Genomic DNA, 22,435 nt, shown 5'->3' on the forward strand with positions numbered 1-22,435 from the left:
CCTAACCGCAACAAGCAAACCATGACTATTTTCTCTCTCTGAACTTAGCGCCTGGGAGGGCAGCCTGAAGGGGAAAACCACGAAATATAACTTCGCTTGGCACCCCGAATAGTACAACTAAAATGACGTCCGCTAATGAATAAGCACCCCACAGTTAACTAAATAGGGAAAGTTTAAGGAAAATTCCGAGGTAAGGAGTGCACAAGTACCCTCCGACGGGAGGACTAGGGATATTGCCGATACTTAAAGACCCACTACCTCCTTTTCGCATCCTCATAGACAAGTAACTAAAAGCTGCCCCATTGTTCTCCAAATGACACCAACTGTTGTCTCAGCCTGGAAACGCATTTGCTAAAAATGACTCGAAAATACCACCGTGAGCATTAGCCCGACCAGGTCAGTTCATGACCAATTGCCAACGGCGTAAGTGTGTACAATCAAAGCCACCAGTAAAAGGCAGCCAACGAATAAAAGAGAGGAAAAGGGTAAAAAGAGCTCAGGATGATAAGGATGCGCAGCATACAGAAAAGGATAATTTTGGCCAATAACTGTTTATGTGTTGTCTTGGATCTTTGTATATAATACCTGTACTGTCTCCCCCGTCTGAGTTTGTGTGTACGTGATGTATGGATCTACGTCATCCCTCTGCCTGTGTTTCCGTATTATTTAACCCCTGTTGTTCTGTGTTGTGCGCGCACTGAAGGGTCCATTATTGTACACGTCTCTCTCTCTCTCTCTCCCTCTCTCTTTCTCTCCCCATGTCATACGTGTACCGAATGGACCATTTAGGGTGCGGGCTCTCTCTCTCTCTCTCTCTCTCTCTCTCTCTCTCTCTCTCTCTCTCTCTCTCTCTCTCTCTCTCTCTCTCTCTCTCTCTCTCTCTCTCTCTCTCTCTTTCTCTTTCCAAAAGCCCTGTTTCCTCTTTTCGTGTATAATGACGTTGTGCCCCTCCGGCACAAAACATTATTGGATTTTCCTCGAATGCAAAGGTGTTCAGCAAAATTGACCAAAACCAAAACGATTGTGACTCGCCATATTACTACCTCTCCTTTCTGCAAAACGATAGAACCCGAGTTGGTAATGAAGGAAAGGACAGGTAAGACGACGGATGTCCCCTAATCTGGCCTTCTATGGGGGACTATAACGTCAATGGCCTTCTGTTTCTCAGCTCGTTAGAACTGCGATCCCCAATGCCCCGATTGTCCCACCCCCCTGCACCTAAGTGCGGATGTCCAGTGTACCCCACTTCTCCCGATCGACCCCGGCTCCCTGTCCTAAACGTCCCCTTTCCCCCGATTAACCCCAGCTTCATGTCATCTACCCTCGAAAGCGAAATTGATGACTTTTGATTAAACGTTCACTCCCCAAGAAGAGCATGTTGTACGTCCCTCCCCCTCCCCCTTCTTCATGACGATAACGTCCCACTTACAAGGGTTAGCCGACCCCGAAAGGAAATGTAAGAGTGTCGATACTTGGGCTAAAGGGAAGGGCGAGTCTCTACATAAGGACTCGATTTTGAGTTTGATATCATACGCTGCGTATAAAGGTCCAATTTCTCTCCACGTACGTCACGAATGAGCACCGAACAGAGTTATGAGTTCCATAGCAATGCACTCCTACAGACTCCATAAATGACAACTTCTGACTGTGACCGGTGAACTTATTCCCCACCTACATAGGATTGGGGACGGAATTGAGATGTATAACTGTCTTCTCCTGCCAGTTTTTCTAAAACTTGTTTTCTACTCATTCAAAGATCCAATTACCGGAGGAGAGGAGCTGGACGTGACGCACAGCCTGGCCACAGATCACGGAACACGTGTGACCACAACCAAAGGTGGAGCCGCAGAGCAATGAGACGCGGGACGAGGCATAATGTTCAAACTCAGCAGACGGAGGAATGAAGGGCTGCCTTGAAGCCCTCGACTCGCTGACCCACTCGTGCCTGAAGTCCCCCGTCCCCTTTTTGAGTCCGACTGTTGGGCTCGCCTGCTCGTTGTCCTTTGCTCCCTTGGTCCCTTGGTATGTTCAAAGATCTGGCCCCACTCTGCCCTCTCTTCCCTCGATTATTCGACAAACTCTTTCATATAAACTTTGACTATGGACTGGGATTTTGCCACGAAAAAAAAAAAGAGAAAGACACGCAGGTGCCCAGCATGAGGCACCCCTAAGAAAATAAGTTAGGAAACAGGACTGTGATCTAACAGCAGAGGACTGATCGCACCCTGCAACGTGTAAGGATGAATCCGAGCTGGACCTATAGCTCCACCGCCGGTGCTCAGTAGCGCCAACAAAAGAAGACGGACTCTGTTAACAGACATTGCGACAAAGACCCTCCCCCTTCCCAGAACTTTCTACTCACCCCTTGACTAATTGCTTGTATCAATTGAATCCCTCCCTCAACGATTTTGTATTGCCTTTTAAAATGTTTCATCGGTCATTCATGTATTTAGTTTTTCAAACGTCTCTTATAGTACTGACAAGACCCGAAGGTATCAGAGCACTTTCTACTGTATGTTGATGCCACCGGAGAGAAAGTCGGAACATGATTCTATAATGTGTCTGAACGTTTCCCTTTATTAACCCCGACTAAGTATTATACCAATCTCTAGACTTGTATGAAGAACACAACAAATATAAATTCACATGTACCGCATTCTATTTATCGTATCGACCATATACAACTGAACTAGCTTATGAAAAAAGCGGCGACTGTTGAAAATGGCAATGTGTATGTACATAAGCGGCGTTCATTTGTGTTCACTGTACCCCTTGTTGTAAGCAGAACGGATATCGCTAAAACACTGACTGTGTTATCCCGCTAGCATAGACCCATGCACACACGTACACGACAGCCATTTTAGGTATCATGGTCTCCCAGTTTGCGATCGATCACCAGCGCCCTTCCCTGACCCTGCAAGCTTCCCCATGCACCCTGACTGCCCCCGCTCTCACATGCACAAGTCATGAGCCCTCCCTTCCCGCATGACTCTGTCTCTGAGAATCGCACCCCGCGCCTGACCAACACCTCCTTTCTCTCCATGAATACCCCTCCTTTGATGACCTCTTCCTCTGAACCTAATTGTCTACATGGACCGCTGGTCATCCCTTAGCCTGAGGATACAGTTCATTGCCCACTACTGTATGCACTCGCCTCTCGTGAAAGGAGCCACTATTGATCATGACCACCCCACCCCCTGAGATTCGATCAGGAGCACACATTCCAACGGAATCAACAGCACACCCAGCTGCATGACAGCCCCCTCCTATTGTATGGAGGATAAGGGCCCCTACTGTAGCCACGTGTTGGAATATCTTCGTACTTTACAATGTCTTGATTGTAATGAAGGATGTGTGTGTGTCATAAACCTGTGTATAAAAGACGGAGCCTCAGAGAAACTTGTTAGAGCACCTCCCGAAGACACTATGCGAGTGTCCGAAATGACATGTTCTCCTCATGAGTAATAAACTCTGTTCTTGTTTTCCTGCCTCCAGCGCCCGTCTCTTTGTTTGGTAATTATTCAAGATGGAAACGAAGAGTCGCCCTGCACCAGCAGCCTGGGCATCGGGTGCGATATGGGCTGACTTTTCTACAGTTAGGCCCATCTGTGGGTTGTGTTGAAGGCTGAGCACAACAGACTCTGGAAGCATTGGGCATTAGCCACACATGAGAGTTGGAGTTAAGTGCCTGGATGAAAGCGTCAAACAACCTACTTGACCATCTCCCAGGCTGTCGGGCGTGTTGCTGCTGGTGGCGGAGCCCCTGCGGGTTTTCCGCGCCGGTCTCCCTCCTCCGTTGTTCGCTGAGCAGCCGCTGTGAGGGGGGGGCCAAGAGGGTGCAAAAACTACCCTTCCCAGCTGCCCCGTGACCCAGGACCAGACCGCAGGATCAGAGAGCGCGCCTGCTGGCGCATAAAAGTGACGAGCCCCATCGGTGGAGCGGGGCTTCAAACAACCTATTTGACCATCTCCCAGGCTGTCGGGCATGTTGCTGCTGGTGGCGGAGCCCCTGCGGGTTTTCCGTGCCGGTCTCCCTCCGCCGTTGTTCGCTGAGCAGCCGCTGTGAGGGGGGGACAGAGAGAGTGCAAAAACTACCCTTCCCAGCTGCCCCGTGACCCAGGACCAGACCGCAGGATCAGAGAGCGCGCCTGCTGGCGCATAAAAGTGACGAGCCCCACCCGTGTCGCGGGAGCGCCGGGCGAAGCCCAAGGCCAAGCGAGGCTGGGCTGGGCCACACCACCAACATCTGTTTTGCTGCCACGACTCGTAACATCCAAGGTATCGACTGGGATACTACGTTTGTTGTGGTACTGTTGTGGTATTGCACCTTGCCCCTTACTATTATTGTCCAATCAAATAGTGGCCACTGGAACTATATATCTATAGGGGGTGTGACTCGTGAACAGTGCCGAGCAACTGCCAAAACATGAGGAGGGGGCCCAAAACAAATAGAATGCCTACGTTGAGATCTAATACCAGACAGAAAGACGATTCGCCGCAGCCGCAGCCCTTACCATCTCTAACGGCTATAGATAAAATGTTGCTACAAACTATTGGGGTTTTGGCAACCGCCATTGAAAACACTGAAAGGCGGCTCTCGATAGTGCCTACAGTAGCCACTCACGACACAGAGGACGGTCCAGTGGTAACAATATCAGACAAACTGGACACAAGTTTCTCTTTAACGGCCTCTTATGTAGAGCTCCCCTGTGCCCAGGCAGCCACAGACACACCCAGAAATACAACTAGAGATCCTGATTTTGTTAATCTAGAGGAGATACCTTTGTCTATTCCCCAAACTAGAAATCCAGGTAAAACTGCCCTGAGAACTAGGAAGAACACTGTTGTAAAGCATAACAATAAAAAGGGGGGAGAGATAATCTTAAGACTAACCATAATCTGGTGACTCCAATGGCCAACACCACATCTGGCATACCCTGTTGGGTAGCCAATATGGTGTCAGACCTTAAGGCAGGATTGGAGGAGACTATCAGTGCGCAAATCAAGCCTCTGATGTCTAAACTTGATAGATTAACCTCCTTAATAAATAACAGAGTGATAGGACCAGTCAAACCAGTGACACAAGTGATAACCCCAGCACCATGTATTCAGGAGTCGGGTAGCTCAGGGGTAGAAAAGATTACACATAAGGGCAAGGTAGCGTCAGATAATAATTCTGTAAAACAAAACAATAGTGCTGCTCCACAAAGCAGCAGAACACCGGGCAAGACACGTGTTCCTCCACCTCCCTGCACTAATGGTACCGCTGCGCAGGTATGTAATAACCCAGGAAAGAGTTCCCTGATATCAAGTAAGGACACTGCAGGTAATACTCAACAGGAGACCCCTATTCAAGTAAAGACTACCACCCCAACGGTTGCAGCAAGGGTAAAAACGGGAGCTCGCTTCCGGTCAATTAATTTACCACCGGAAGCACTACCCTATGTAGTTGTGTTAACAGGCGTGCCACCTCTAAAGGAAGGCAAAAGAGAAAATGAAGTGGAGTTGAGGAATAAATGTGCACAATGGCTAAGATCCAACAGGCCATTACCGTCACACATTTCTGGGGAAATATTGTCTGTAAGAAGGGGGGAATGGATAGGAAATGGAGCGAAAACCATTGCAGGGGATGTTATTGCAATAAACTTCAGGGACACCTCTGTAGTAACCCATATATGTAACTCTCCAACGTTGGGACCACTAACTAACATATATCCCCTACATTTATCCTATTTTCACCCCCTACCCCCCCCCCCCACAGAGACTGACATATTTAAACAGGGGTCCGGCGAATAGGGCTTTGCACCCTGTGCAGCTAAATAGAGTAGATAACTGGCAGACTCCCTGGCAGGCATTCCCCCTCTACGATCCTGCAGTTGCAATGCATGCACATTGGAACAGGTTCTGTGCCTTGGATAACGTTGATTGACTTGAGTGGAATAAAATGTGCCCACCTCAGCCTATTAGGGGTTGTTTAGAAAAAGGATCCCGACGATCAGGGTGGATACCATCCACCCCCTTAGCAGAAACAGGTAGTTCCTTTGTGGTATCCACTCATGAATCTATAGTAGCTGACTCGAATGATACACCAAGGAATGGGCAGGTAGCAGAGTCAAGGGTAGAATCCACACTAGACAAGTCGGATACCCCCGTTGTAGCAGGGGAGGATAGAGACAGGGGTCCCCCGGGGGTTGGCGCAAACAGGGTTGAAACTCAGCATGGTATAAGACTTATATCCTGGAATATTGCAGGGGTGGCAGCTAAATACAACTCACAGGAGTGGAGAGACTTTATAACTAGTTTTCACATCATTTGCCTCCAGGAGACCTGGGCCATTGAACCCGAACAATATACACTAGAAGGGTTCAAAGGTTTCGTGGTCCCCGCAACAAGGGCGCCATCTGGAAGAGCTATTGGTGGACTTATAACATACGTAGATCTCCGCATTCAGGGGTCCTGGTCAAATTTGAGCTGGGACTCAACAAATATGCAAGCGATAGGCTTCCGCCACAAGGGCTTAAAAATCACAGTGATAAATTGGTACAATGCGGTGGGCTCAAATGGTAGAAATAACACCACCAAACAACTGGACGACCGTTTTAAAATCATGTCATCAGCTAATAAAGCCACAGGGTCCCCATATATCATCTTAGCGGGAGACTTCAATTGCCACCTGTGTGAAAAATTAAGACCAATAAAAAAGGACTGGTCACGTTGCCCGGAGGAAAAAGGACCACATTCTGTTCATACCACTGAGGGCAGGGAAATGGAGAACTTTATAAATAGACACAACCTATCATTTATAATGGACCTAATAATGATTGGCAAGGCGGGGGAACCTAATGTAACGTACAAAGGAAGGGGCTGCCACTCCTATATAGACTTTGTTATGATGTCCCCAACACTTAAAAAACGGATCACAAACTTTGAAATTGTACATAGTCCCTTTAGTGATCATAACCCGCTGGTATTGGATTTTAAATGCATGAACCTTAGAATATCAGAGGGTGTACCCGACGCCATAGAACAGGCAATGGCACAAGGGAGAAGATTAAAATGGGCCAAGATCAATGGACATCCAAAATGTGGGGCTGCGTTTAAGCCCCACTCCAGTGGCAACAGCCTCTTTTTACAAATTGCATTTGCATCCATTTCTTTAACTCTATTCTCTTTTCCTTCGTGTTTTAAACCCGTCCATTTTTCACAATTTTACTCCTTGATCTTGTGTAAATAATCCTTCTTAATTCGACCTCAAGCAGGGGTTCGCTGATTTTCAAAGTTTCTCATGCTTTGGTGGGCCCGAAGAACCTCTCTCCCCAAAACACGAACAGAAGAATTAAAAAGTGTTATTAATAAATATCAGGTGAAACAACAGGTGTGCAACCCGTAACAATGTTAATACGCCAAGATCAATGGAGACATATTTTACCTCAATCTTGTAACGAAAGGCCAAAAACAAATCAGTGCTTGCCTGGATGAAAATAAGGGCGGCCAAACTGTGGTCAGGGCCTTTGAAGAAATCGCCCAACTCGTGGATACCCTCCTGAAATCCTCTACAGAAGCCAAATTGCCTCAGACCCCACGCTGGTTCGATCATAACTGTACCAAGGCACTGAAAGACCTGAAAAAATGCCTTGCTGATCGACCAAAGGAAAAAGTCAAAATAGCAGGTAGCAGATCCAATTATAAAAAAACCCTGAAAGCGCGCAAAAGAACTCTACAAAACCAAGCGTGGGAGGACCTAAGGGAAGCAGCAGAGAGGGGTGATACCACTGCATTTTGGAGAGTCATCAACGACCCATGTTTTAAAGACCCGAGGGGGCCAGATATAGTGAACGCAATTCTCCCCGAACAATGGCACACCCACTATCTTAGCCTTTACAACCATACTGGGATGGCACTGAAAGAGGAAGGCGCAAAAATAACAGTACCCGTAAGCTTAGATTTTTCTCTGGGAAAAGTAAAATCAGCAATCCAAGGGCTTTCAAAAAATAAAGCGCCAGGCCCTGATGGCATTCCCCCTGACCTTTATTTGAGCAATATTGACTTGTGGGCACCCATTATCACTAGGGTCTTGAACGAGGCAGTAGTGGCAGGACTGCCTCGCTCTTGGTCCTCGGCAATCATTGTCCCAATCCATAAAAAGGGCAGCCGGGATGACCCTCAATGCTACCGTCCTATATCATTAATAGATGTAACGGCGAAGGTTCTGGGACGTGTGATTTTAAACCGTCTACAAATCTGGGCAGAGGACAATCATATTTTAACAGATGTACAATATGGGTTCAGAGAAGGGAGATCCACAACAGATCAATGCTTAAACTTGTATCTCATCACTGCCAAATATACCATCGCCGCCAAAGGGTCTATCCATATGGGTTTCATGGATCTCTCAGCGGCCTTTGATCGTGACAGAAGTTATGGGCCCTGATGATCTCCCTGGGGGTGGATCAAGGATTAGTGGACACATTGAAGGCATTACACTGGGAGACCACAGCTTCAGTTCGTTATAACAAAGAAGGAATGAAGACAGAGCCATTTCCTTGTACAAGCAGCGTCCGGCAGGGCTGTATATTAGCTCCTTTTTTATTTTCATTGTACATTAATAATTTGGACCGAGAACTTATGAAGTTGGGAGTGGACTCCCCCCAAATAGGCCAGCGTCCGGTACCCGTCCTCTTGTATGCGGACGACGCAGTGTTGCTAGCCCGCACCCCACTGGGTCTACAAAGGTTAATTGATGGTTTCGTCAACTTTATGAATTCACTGGATCTCTCAGCTAACCTGGATAAGTCCTTCGTTATGTCCACAGGTACAAACTCCAAAAAGGTTTTTTCACACAGCATAGGTCTACACAGACTAGGAAGAGTAAAGTCTTTCTCTTATCTAGGCGTACTTTTCGATGAGAAACTGGAATTCAGAAACTTGGCTGAAAAACATGTAGTCAAACTGGTGGCCTCAACGGGTGCCATAATGGCATACGGGAGGAGGTTGGGCAGATGGTCGCCGGAACAGATACTGAACCTATATAGAGCGGTTTCTTGCTCCAAGGTGTCATACGGAGCAGAAGTTTGGGGTTGCAAAATCAATCATGTGCACCAGATCCAAGCTGAGGAAAATAATTTTTTTTAAAGATTATTAAAGGTTCCTCAGAGCACCCCCTCATATATAACACATATGGAATTGGGCGAGCCATACATCGAGGATAGAATCATGGTTCGACCCATCCTGGCCTGGATTAAGATCTGGACTAACCCAGAGGCCGGCCTCAGTAGGCAGATCATTAAGGATTGCTTGAGCCGGGACAGAGGGGGACAGATTCCGTGGTTCAAATATGTAAAATATACTATGGAAGGAATTGGTTGCAAGAATCTGTTCTTGGAGCCGGAGTCCATGACCAACCTGAATAAAACTCTGGTCAAAAACTTTTCACTGCCTGGACAACCGCCAGAAGGGCCCACGCCGAAACCGGGAAAATATCCGTTGTGGCCCATGGTCCCCTAAAAACAACAGAAATATCAATATAGGACTAGCTAGGTTGTGTTAGTGAGACTCAGGGAGTATATCTGCGGGAAAACCCTTAGGTTTGGTCATGAAGCCCTCACACACCAACCTAGTTGGTGTCATGCTTCATCATCGGGCCCACCACAGTGACACCGAATGTGTCCCGGGTGTGCTGCGACTCCAGATTACTGAGGAGCTGGTATGCTTGCTGAGTGTGCAGTGATGGTGAGAATGAACGTGAAAAGTTAAAAGCTATACAGGTGGTCCCAGTTCCCGAGGGTAAAAGGTAAATTTAATACCTGGGCCCCTGTTAGCAAGATAAAAAGGCTGTGGACGATGTGGAGTGTATTAAGAGCTCCTACGTCCTTGTGGTCTACATGTTTCAGCCAGGCCTTTTGATTAAAACTGGCTTTCCTCAGGACCAATGAGTATGTGTGGGTGATAATAAACTATATTAAGTGACAATGTGTGGTAAAAAGTGTCGCACTCGCTAAGGTGCTGTACGTGTAAGAGGGGGATTCCCTCTACTTTAACTTGCTACTTGCTGTTAAAGCCTCATGGGTCACTTGGCAGGGAGGGAAAGAAGACCGGTATTTCCGATCAGCGTGCTCCTGCGACCTATCGTCCTGCTCCAGTGTCCCGAGCAGGACGATAGGTTGCAGGAGCACCTTAGCGAGTGCGACACTTTTTACCACACATTGTCACTTAATATAGTTTATTATCACCCACACATACTCATTGGTCCTGAGGAAAGCCAGTTTTAATCAAAAGGCCTGGCTGAAACATGTAGACCACAAGGACGTAGGAGCTCTTAATACACTCCACATCGTCCACAGCCTTTTTATCTTGCTAACAGGGGCCCAGGTATTAAATTTACCTTTTACCCTCGGGAACTGGGACCACCTGTATAGCTTTTAACTTTTCACGTTCATTCTCACCATCACTGCACACTCAGCAAGCATACCAGCTCCTCAGTAATCTGGAGTCGCAGCACACCCGGGACACATTCGGTGTCACTGTGGTGGGCCCGATGATGAAGCATGACACCAACTAGGTTGGTGTGTGAGGGCTTCATGACCAAACCTAAGGGTTTGCCCGCAGATATACTCCCTGAGTCTCACTAACACAACCTAGCTAGTCCTATATTGATATTTCTACATATAAACAGGGGACCCGGACTGGCTTACCTAGTCCTCTCTCTCCCTTTTGATTTGCCCCTAAAAACAACGCCTGGTATGGAACCATACCTAGCGGTGATGCAAAATGCGCAGGAAAGGTTTTATGTGACTAGGTTTTGACTTAATCTCCTTCATCACCTACTGGCTGTTCCTGCAGGATTCACACGCTCGGTAGAGTTGAAGGGTACCTGCGGCTGCGACACTAGGTCTCCGCAGGATACCCTTCATTTTGTTTTATTATGCCCTTTTTATTCAGACCCTAGACGGAAGTTTTTAGTAAGGATCTTGAAAAACAAAAGATTGAGACATGCTAAAGCAGCCCTCCTTTTTTTACAAAAAGCCTCAGACCCATACACTCTGTTATGTATAATAAGTTTTATCAAGGTGGCCATGAGATTAAGGAACACCAGGGAAATATCGGTCCACATTAATTCGTAAATTGAATCAATGTCTGTATAAGATTCCAATGATCCATTGTTCCTTTCGCCCCTTTTTAGACCTATTTTAATTGCTCTTTAAATGTCATTTTTAACATGCTTTTTAAACATTGTATGTATGTATTTTCATGTTCTTTAATGGTATCTTTTTAAGTACCGAATAAAGATATTTGAATTTGAATTTGAAAGCCAGGCTTGGGCACTGTTCATTGGTTTGAGGGCCTGGCTGCAGATCAGGATTTCAGGTTTGCACATTTGAATGCCTTGAGCAATATGCTTTAGGCACACGCATGGTTTTTGAACTACATGGGTTAGTGAGCCACCAAGCATGTGACCAACTCCTATAGCCAACCATGGCTGTGCATGGACAAAGGTCATGCAAAGCAGGGACTGGGTACCAAAAAAGTAGGAAATAATATATCATATAAAATCCCTGAAGAAATGCTGAAAAAACACAGTTAAAGTCAATTTTACTCCTAAAAAATGTATGTAGCCTTAAAACCTTTACAATTTACTTGGGATACCACAGTTAAAGTACAATTACAGTTATGAACAGAAGTTCCTAAGTTATGATAAGTTCCACAATCCATAAGACTCAGACCAGCTTTGCAAAACCATAAGTGGCATACCAAATACAATGTGTATGACCTCATTATTGTTATACACATAAGTAAGAACAAACAACAGCACATAAAAGTGTGCATTACCTGATTACCAGGTCCAACAGGAGTGATTAACATGTTCTGATTTCTATATCTCTACAGCCAGCCCTACATAGTAAGAAGAACATTGTTAGCAGTAGATCAGAGAAAGAGGGGATGGGATTAGAGAGTAAACAGTATCCCATTGTCTCTGTAATAAGATCCCTTTGGCCCTTATTTTAGCCTAAATGTATGTTTCAGGCCACTTTTGCTTTGTGCGCATTACTTAGTAACATGTCTGTTTTGTGCCACACTATTATTTTAGAAACAGGTTGCACATGTTTTTATCATTCAGTGCTTCTTCCTGGGACTCAGTCTGAACATTTCGTACAAGGTCGAACAACAACAAGCCCTGTAATTCTGTAGGCAGTCAGCAACACATTCTCACAATCAGACACAACACCAAAGTGCAGCTGGTGTTTTGTAACATGGCACTTCCTATCATATAAACCAAGACTTGCCCTTTGAACAACATATAGCAGGATTCTAACAGAGCAGAGACGTCCTGGAATGAAGGAACCAGCCTGGTGCAATCTAAGATGTGAACCAGACACTTACAAATGCCAGGTATGGGGTCCAGTTCTGTTCCCAGAGATCACTGATATGTTACTGTGCTCACGTAGTAAGGGTAGGCTTAGGCAAATATTTCATTCATCATGGTAGGGATTTGTATTGAATATAATTTGCTCATAATGCTGGTTACAATACTAAGTTGCATATGTTTTCCAATTTCAAGCCCAGTTGCTTCATAATAGAGCATGTTAGTTTCAATAAACATACTAAACTCTTTTCGTGTCTTTCTTTGTTTATCATGAACAATGCTGGAGTGAATAAGTGAAGGGTGATGATCTGTTTCCACAGTTCTCTTGGGGACTAGATTGTTTTGTTCTAGGTTGCCAATTTACGTGTTAATCTTGAAAGGATAGAGGGCAGGTAAGCACTGTGGCCTAGCCAGAAAATTTGGGCTTACAGGCAATGATGTGGCAGAGAGAGGCAGACCCTGCATTGTGACGCTTTGTTGTCCCAAGGCAGTGTTCTGTGTAACATCTCTTTGTTATGTTTGATATGCTATGCTATGTTATGTTATTGTGTTTTGTAGAGCACAGGAGAGATGACAACATGTCTAAAAATGGCCTGGTAGTTTATCTAAAAAGGTATGTTTTAAATTGTTTCCTAAAACTCAACAAATTGTTGTTAGACCTAATCTGTATGGGAAAAACATTCCATGGCTTGACCGTGAGGAAGGCAAATGATTGACCTCATCCCCTCACTCTCTTTATTCTAGGGACTGCAAGAAGGGAAAGATCACTTGATCTTAATGCTCTTGCAGCTGTTTGTGATGTAATGAGATGTTGAAAAACACGAGAACATGATGAGTACTTTAGTTTGTGGGCGATGGATAGAGCCTTAAATTCTATGTGTCCCTTGACAGGTAAATAATGGCGTTGCAAGAGAGCCAGGCGTGTTGAATTCATCATGGTCAGGCCCAAAGTGCTCATGCAACCACATTTTTTGTGACCTGTAGTTTCATTGTGACATAATTTGGGCGGCCCAAGTATAAGGAGTTACAGTAGTAGAGGCATAAAATTATCAGGACTTGGACCACCCTACTACGACACTCCTTTGGAAGCACCCTAAGCGTCTTCCTTTGAGATCTAAACATGCCATAACATGTGCCCGCTATCTTCTTGGCTTGGAAATTCATGGTCATATCATTATCCGAGATGACACTATGGTTCCTCACGTCCACTTTGGGAGAAGGGATTTTCCCAAGCATGGAGCACATGTACATTGTTCCCAGAGCGATGGTTATTGGCCACTATCATCACTTCCAATTTGTCCCAATTCAGCTTGAGGCAACTTGCCCCCATCCAGATGGCCACCTGTTCTAGACATGCATATAGTGTCATCTGTGTAAGATACTATAGCAGAACCATGAGCACAGATAATGTGTGAGAGTGGTTTGACATAGATGTTAAAAAGCATAGGACTCAACACCAGGCCCAGTGGCAATCCACACTCCCATTTGTAGGTTTCTGACATAAAAGGGCCTTCATTGATTTGAAAACGTCTGTTGGCTAAGGACTCCGTTCGCCACTGTAACGTAGACCCAGCGATCCCCAATGACTTCATCCTCTGTCTCAGACTGAGTGGGAGTCAGTATTGAATGGTGCACTCAAATCCAAAAGATTGAGTGCAGCAGACCCTCCTTGAACTAGGGTCACTCTTGTATCTTCAGCAGCCACCAAAACAGCAGTCTCCATGCTACAGCCTTAATGGAAATCAGTTTGTGCTTGATGCAGCAGATTGTTGCTATCCAAAAACTTAAAAAAGAGCCATTCAGCCACTTCTCTAGGATTTTACTTATTCCGGGCAATAAAAAAAGGTCTATAGTTTTCTAAATTGTCCTGGTGTAGGGAAGACTTTTTTAGCAGTGGCCTAATGATTGCATACTTCCATGATTTTGGAATGCAACCTTCCTCCAAAGAGGTGTCATAAATGGCTTTTAAGGTGGATAGTATAACTTCTCCTCTGTTCAACAAAGTGTTGACTGGAGCTGGATCTAGTGGATGCCCTGGTCTAATTGTGCTTGCTACCCCTAAAATAAGATGCGTCCTAATTCTTGGAACAGTGCAAAATTCTACAGAGAGCTGGCTATCCATGATTATAGCTTTTGTAGAGTCAATGAAGTCTAGCTGCATCACTAGGGAGTCATAAATCCTTTTAACTTTCTCAAGGAAGAAATGAGCAAATGGCTCACATTAATCTCGACAGAGGGGGCTGCTCCTGTTGCGTTGTGTTTTAGGAATGAATTAACAGTGCTATATATTACTCTTGCACAATGAACATTTTGGCTAATCTCATCCACAAAGCTATTCAGTTTGGCCCTGCGGATTGCATGGTGATATTTGTTTAAGATTATTTATAGGCTTGCTTACTGTCCTCATCATATTGACATCTTGAAACCCTAGCGGGTGAGTAGTGCGCTATACAAATTCGCTGATTGATTGATTGATTGACATCTCCATTTTCTTTCCTGGCTCTTTCTTTAGCTCTTTCAACTCTGGTGAAAACCAAGGTACAATTACTCTGGCTCTGGGAGATCGATTAATGTTTTTAGTTATCATATTTTCCAATGTCGAGTCTATCCATTACCTAAATGCTTGATAGGAGGCGCATGCTTCTCTATCCAGTCTAGGGATGGACTTTCTCTGCGCTGTTTGCCAGCCTGAAATATCCAGTTTTGACCATTGCCTTGATTGCTGAACAGCGGCTGTGTTTAGACAATTCATCTGCGGGGATAGTGAAGTATATTAAAAAGTGATCAGACCACAGAATTAGTTTTGGGGTATCTACCTTGATGGGTCTGATATTTGAGAAAATAGGGTCTAATATGCGGCCCTTTTAGTGAGTAGGTTTTTCTAGCAGTTGTAATGCAGCTAAATCATGCTTAAATGAATTTGCCTGTTTGCAAAAATGTGTTTCAAGATTAATGTTTAGGTCCCCTAGTAGTGTGCAATGAGTGTCTGGTTGCTGTTGTCTACTTGGGATGTAGTGGATATCTAAAAACAAGATTTATTTCTTTAATTTCTTTTCTCCATGTTGAACTCTTACAATAACAAATGTTATTTTTTCTGAATAGATCTAAGCCTCAATGTCTCTATGATATTGATGGAACTCCGACATTCCTACTACCAAAACATATACAATATATATGCAATTAGTATTAGTCTGCTTAAACTCCATTCCTGTCTCTGGTAAAGCCAACCACATTCTATTTCTCGACTACAAACTGAAACGGAGTACGACACAACAAACATAGTGCAGCAAAACAGCAGAAAATTGCAAAATAAAAATGCAACATCCCACATAAATACCACAACTAAACGCAGCACTATAACACACAACAATAACACACACCCATAGCAAAAGAACCAAAAATACATTCCACTAAAAACAATGCAGCAGAAAAATAGTACATTTGCATAACACTAAATAAGAGTGTAATATACTTATCATAACACTTTAAATGCACCACAAAATACCACATTAACACAATAGCACACTTTTACAACAGCACAATAGTTTGCCACAAGGCAACCCAACAAAACAGGACAACCACCATACAGCACAATACCACAATACGAGAACACAACAAAACAAAATACAATCTATATATATAACACAAGAAAAATGTGTGCTGTTGTGGGTGCATTTGTTGATGTAATACTATGTTGTTGTCTTGATATCCTGTTTTGTATTGAGATGGTGTTGCATTGTCGAGTTGCGTTTTTCATAATTGTTTGGATTATTTTGTATTGTGTTCTTTGTCTGTTGTGTTACTGTTGCATTGTTGTATTGCTAAGTTGATATATGTTGTGCTGTATTGCTATTATTGTGGTGTGTTTTTGTAATATGGTAATTTGTTATTGTTGTACCCTAACTGCATACTGTCTGCATAAATAAGCACACATATTCTTAGCTCACATTATCACCTCCACAAATCTGCTTTTGGCATTCAGTGAGAAAGGGTGTTGGCACCAAGAGCTGCCTTACTGCCAAGGATATGTAGCAACGGCAACCAAAACCGTTTTGTGGTCTGGCCTCAAATGTTAGCAAGGCATTGATTGTGGAAAAGTAGTTGATGTATACAGTGATTCCCCAATGGATTTCAAACTCAAGTCAAAATTTACACCTATGATGGAAAGAGACTGTATTGAAATTTTCAGTTAACTTGTCATTAATGATTTGAAGACCCGATACACACATAGGGCTAAAGGCAGTCCCTATAGCCAGAGACAAAGAGAATAAGATGAGTTAATAAAGAAATTGCAGTTGGAAACACAGTGTGTGGTGAAAAGCTCTGACAAAGGGGGGAATATATTGCTGTGGGCAAGGGAGAAATACATGAGGGAAGCTTATTCCCAACTGAACAATATCTCGTCTTATAGCAGGGTCAAAAAAAGCACAAATGGTAACTGTCCAAAGAGAATGCCACACAGATTTCAAAACATGGCGACATCAGGGAATACTGAGTCATGATAAGTTTAATTTCCTGAAAGTACAGGATACGGTTATACCAGTGGTCTATTTAATCCCCAAGGTCCACAAAGACAGAGATAATGCCCCTGGCTGCCCCATCATTTCTGCCATAGGCAGTACATATGAGAACACTTTCAAATATGTCGACTACTTTTTTAATGACTTCGTACAAAGTCTCCCATCCTATATGCTGGATGTGGGGGATTATCTGGGACGAATCTATGACTTCCCGTGGGAAGATTACATCTTACTCACAAGCGATGTCTCCACACTGTAGAACAGCATAAAGCACCAGGACAGTCTTAGAGATGCCAGTGATTTTTGGGGAAAAAGACCTCTCAACCTCTGAAAACATACTCAAATATTACTTTCCATGATTGGAAAGGCCTGACTAGCAATTTCTTCATTTTTAACAATGAATTGTTCCATTAAGAGTGTGGCATCTGCTTCACCCCCAGTTATGCAAAATCTGCATATGGGCGGGTGGGAGGAGCAGGTGGTCCGGAACGAGTGCCACAGGGAGTGGGAAGAAATTATCGTCCACTGGAACAGGTTCATAGGAGACCTTTTTATCATATGGAGGTGTTTGGAGGACGGTGCCAATAATTTCCTTAGGAAAATAGAGACCAACAATCTCAATTTGCTCTTTACTAGTGCAATGAAGTAGATACATTTCCTAGATCTCACAGTATATGTAAGAGGGAACAGATTGGAGACAAATCTATAAAGCAAACCTACTTCAGAGAACACACTGTTACACTCAACGAGTTTCCACCCCTGTAAACTGATTAGTAGTATCCCATATGGAGAGACACTGAGTGTCAGGAGAAATTGCAGTGAACAGATGGAGGAGGAAAGTGCTGCGGAGGACCTCAGAACAACATTTAGAACCAGAGACTATTCTCATAAAACCATTGAGGATGCCATCACAAAGGCTGGTTCTAAACAAGGGACCGGATTCTGTGTAACAAACTAAGTAGAATAGACCCCCATTTCTACTTGTCACTAATTATAAAAAGCAGGAAGCTGCCAAAAGAGTCATCTTACATAAGTATTACGATCCCCTAGGAATCACTAAAATCACAGGCCTGTGGAGTCAGCAGACCACCATGTCCACAATTGCTTGTAAATAAAGCAAGCAGTTTGTTCAAAATGCAGCCCATTTTTCTTAAAGGAATGTGTTTAAAAAGTTTTCTTTTCATTTTTAAAGAAAAGGCAGTTGTCCATGGGACCACTGCCTGCTCTTAAAAACATTTTCGCCACCATTACCAAAGGAGAAGTTGGTGATAAATTGCTAATGTTTTGCGACCGCATCCAAGGTCACAAAACAATCATACATACCAATGCAATTCGCTATTTGGAAGGGACGCCCTAAACACAGCCCTTCCAAATACTGTATCACAAACCATTTTGCAATTCAGTAACCGAATCGCAAAATATGGTTTGCTACATGAAAATAGCCTTTTTTATGTTCGCAAACAACCTATTCTGTAAATTGGGCCATTTGTGAAGGCTAAATTGGTTGATACATGTGGCTCCTAGAGAGCAGCACCCCGAGAAAAACCACATGGTTAACATAGAGAGCTTGATTCAGAAAATGTTGAAGGTGCAACGCGTGCCAGCATTGGAAGAACTTGGTAAAATACAAATTCCCAGTCACTACACACATGAAAAGCATCAGGGGGCAATATAACTGCAAATCTGAATTTGCTGTATTTATGCCGCAATGCCCCTGTAGACTATCCCATATAGGGGGTACCATCTTGGCAGTCCACAAGAGGATTCTGCAGCACATAGGAGCGATTACAAATGGTGACAGATCATACCTAGTGACTTGCCATTTTGAGGAATTGCATAGGGGGAGGCTGCATGCCTTAAGAATTTTGTAATGACTCCATCCCAATCATCATTTGATGAGGATATAGTGAGAGAAAACTGAGGCAAGTGGACTCAAGATACATAATAGAGATGAATACAAAAGCACCAGGAGGCCAAAATACAGAAGAAGATTTGCACACACTCCTTGAGACATGGTACATAGAAGAAGCACAGTAGATAACTTTCCTGCCAAACCATGAGCAAGGTATAAAATAATTTGAAGGAGGGATTTGGATTTTTAAAGGTGTAGGTAATGTGTAGGTCATTGAGGTTGATTAACTGCCATTGGCACATGCACAGTTTTAGACGATGCTTGAGACCTTAGATATTCTGTAACACAGATTTGGAATGGGGGACCATGAATTGTCCACCATTGTCATTAATACATCAGCAGCCTGGAAGTTAATTATTTTAAAGCTTCACGTAAATAGCAAATTGTTTCTATTTAGAATGACATTTTAACAACAATTCTGTCTATCTTTGACTAGCATAGAGCGACACCAGAATAATTGCACAGAGCAATCGATGTATTTAAATTTGTGTATTCAAACAAGAACTTTTAAATGTTGATATGCAAATTGTCGTGATGTGAAAGAAGCGTGTGGAATAGCATATCAGAAGGAATTACACAGAAATGTAATAAGGTTTTGGAAAAGAGGCACTTACTTGCACGAATGGGACCACTGGGAAAATGGCACTATGTTATCAGTGAGCAAGGCTGCTTAAGTGGCCAAAACACATTTGATGTTGACCCGCGAATAACCGTCAAATAATTCAACATACTTGCGAGCTGTTTCATCATCCATGGGACCAAGGAGGGAGTAGATATATATATATAGATATATATATTTGATAAAGTACCCCCGCCATACATTATAAGGATAGTGCGAGTTACCAAAGAGTTCCATGACATGTAAAAGTACAAGGCTGATGGCTGAGTTCCTTTTTAATGGTCATGGAACACTGAGGTGACTTGCAATATCCTTAAAATGTACGTCAGAAGGCATTTCATTCCTTATAATAAAAGCATGACCACACCATTGCCCTTCATACAAACCACTTAAATCCTTGCTGTCTTTTTCTGTCATTTGAAAGATGAAGTGTAGTTGCAGGCATGAAAAATAAAAGGGGACTATAATGTGAAATTTAGCAACTCAAAAACAGTTAGTAATTTGCTGAAAAAGGATATTTGAATCAATCTTACATAAGCCAGATTTTAAAAAGTGCTGAGGCGCAGAATGTGTAGCAAAAGGCAGAGAGATTATATGTTACTGAAATAATATTAGTGTGCAAAAAATAAACATGTGCCATAAATATCCCCTTTCTGCTGTTTACTAAGTGGTTTAGAAAAATGGACAGCAAGAACGAAATGCCAGTTTTGCTTTCACTGCTTACACTGTAGCTGCAATTAGGCTTTGTGACCAGCCTTGTATCTGGGCTGCTGGCTATGTCAGCAGGATAGTGTCTTCGGAACTCGACTGTAATAAACTATTACACTAAAGCGAGGTAGTCTTTTCATTATTAAAGGCAACTAAATTGAAAACAGAGTTTTATAATGAGAATGCAGGCTCTCACGGATTATATTTCTATTTGTAAATATGTAAACATTCCACTAAAAACCTCATTTGCTGAAATTATCACCAAACACTATACTTTTTATCTAACAACCCTGTGATCACTAGTAACATTGAAAAGAATTGTATCACGAAGAGTAGCTAAATACCCAGAATCATGTTTTCAGAATGTTTATCCAGATTAAACATTGCCCACTGGAAAATAAAAATAAAATCTTCTCTTCTGTTTGGATGAGTCACAAAAATATGGAAAGATGAGCGTTTGACCATTTACTTTTATTTATTTTTCCTCAGGAAAAATATATTTTCTTTTCACAAACCCATTCTTTGGCACCTTCATAGTTAGAGATGATCCCACATCTTTCTAACTCTGGTAAAGCACTCCCACCCTCCACCTGGGACAGCACCTGGTGGCCCTCCGCCCTCGGAAGTCTACCGGCCCCTACAGACCATGCCCATAACCTAAGCATCATCCTGGACTCCTCCCTCTCCATGAACCGCCAGATCAAGGACGTCGCATCCACCAGTTTCAAATGCCTCCGCACCCTCCGGAAGACCTTCAAATGGATACCCCCTGACTGCAGACGGACTCGCACCCAAGCACTCATAACCAGCAGAATGGACTACGGCAATGTCCACTACGCCAGAATCAACAAAACTCTGCTACATAAACTCCAGACCATCCAGAACGCCGCAGCAGACTCGTCCTAGGGACACAGCACCACAAACACATGACCCAACACCTACGAGGCCTCCACTGGCTCTCCGTCGAGAAGAGGATCACTTTCAAACTCCTCACCCACGCCTAAAAATGCCTCAACGACAATGGAACCCAAATACCTGAACGACAAAATCTGTTTCCATGCACTCAAGAGGAACCTCCGCTCCACCGACCTCGCCCTGGCGGACGTCCCACGCATACGCAGAAAAAGAACCGGCAGGAGAGCCTTCTCCTACATCACGGACAAGACCTGGAACGAGCTCCCTGTCAACATCAGATGCTCCCCTACCTTGCACACTTTTAGGAAGGACCTCAAGACCTGGCTCTTTGACTGATCCGGATCTGCACCGCCCCTCCCCCCAGCACCTTGAGATCCTCACAGGTGAGTAGTGCGTTTTGCAAACCCCTGATTGATTGATTGATTTATAATAGATTTAATACATTTCCATGATAGTAAATTACTAGCAAAATATGTGTAACAGTCCCTAACTTTCTCATTTGTGGGTGCAGCTCAGTTTGCAAGACCATCCCCATTTCAACCTCCATTTTGGTCTCCCAAAATGCAAATCATACAAGGTGACATACCCACGGTACTGGAAATTCACATCAGATCATATCATATAATATATTATTTCATATCAAATGACATCATTTTAAGTCATATTATATCAGCTATATCATATTATATCAGGTCGTATATCATAGGGAGGCCTTTGCAGACTTATGTGCTAAAAAATATTTGTGAGTGGGCCAGTGTTCGAAAATGATTTTTAAATGTTTAGTTGTAATATACTTTTGCACATTTTTTATGCAGACTAGAAGAGATGTGGACAGTTTGTGAACCGAGAAATCCCTCTTTTATTTAAGTTTGCTGATAGAAGCGGAGACTTGACAAAAACAAGCATTTGCAATGCAATAGGTCTTGCATTTACGCGAGTTTGAGCTATTGGCATTGTGTAAATGGCAATGCCTTTTATTTATGTTTTGGTTTTTAAAACATAAATAAAAATGCTAATAGCTTAAACTCTCGCAAAAGTGAGACCTATTACATTGGAAATGCTTGTTTAAGGATGTTCCAGACACAACTTCCCCAACCTACCAACTTTAAGCAATAGGACAAAAATGCAAGCTTATCTGAAAAAGACATTTTGCACCTGATCCCACAATGTTATCTCCGGAGAGCTAAAACGAAACCTACCATTATCTCTGCTGTGTTGGAGCCCTGGCAGAGATGGCTTTAGTGGTCTCACAGACCTCAATTAATCCATGGAGCGACTGCGCTCAATTGTTGGTTGCTGGGTCATTTATTACCTACATTCCCATTTCATTATGTAGCAATGACATGCGTGTACTTAGGAAGAAGGTTCCTCTTTTCTGTGTTTTATGCCGTTGTGCGGGA

This window comes from Lissotriton helveticus, chromosome 4_1, assembly GCF_964261635.1.
Source record: "Lissotriton helveticus chromosome 4_1, aLisHel1.1, whole genome shotgun sequence".
NCBI classification, from domain to species: domain Eukaryota; kingdom Metazoa; phylum Chordata; class Amphibia; order Caudata; family Salamandridae; genus Lissotriton; species Lissotriton helveticus.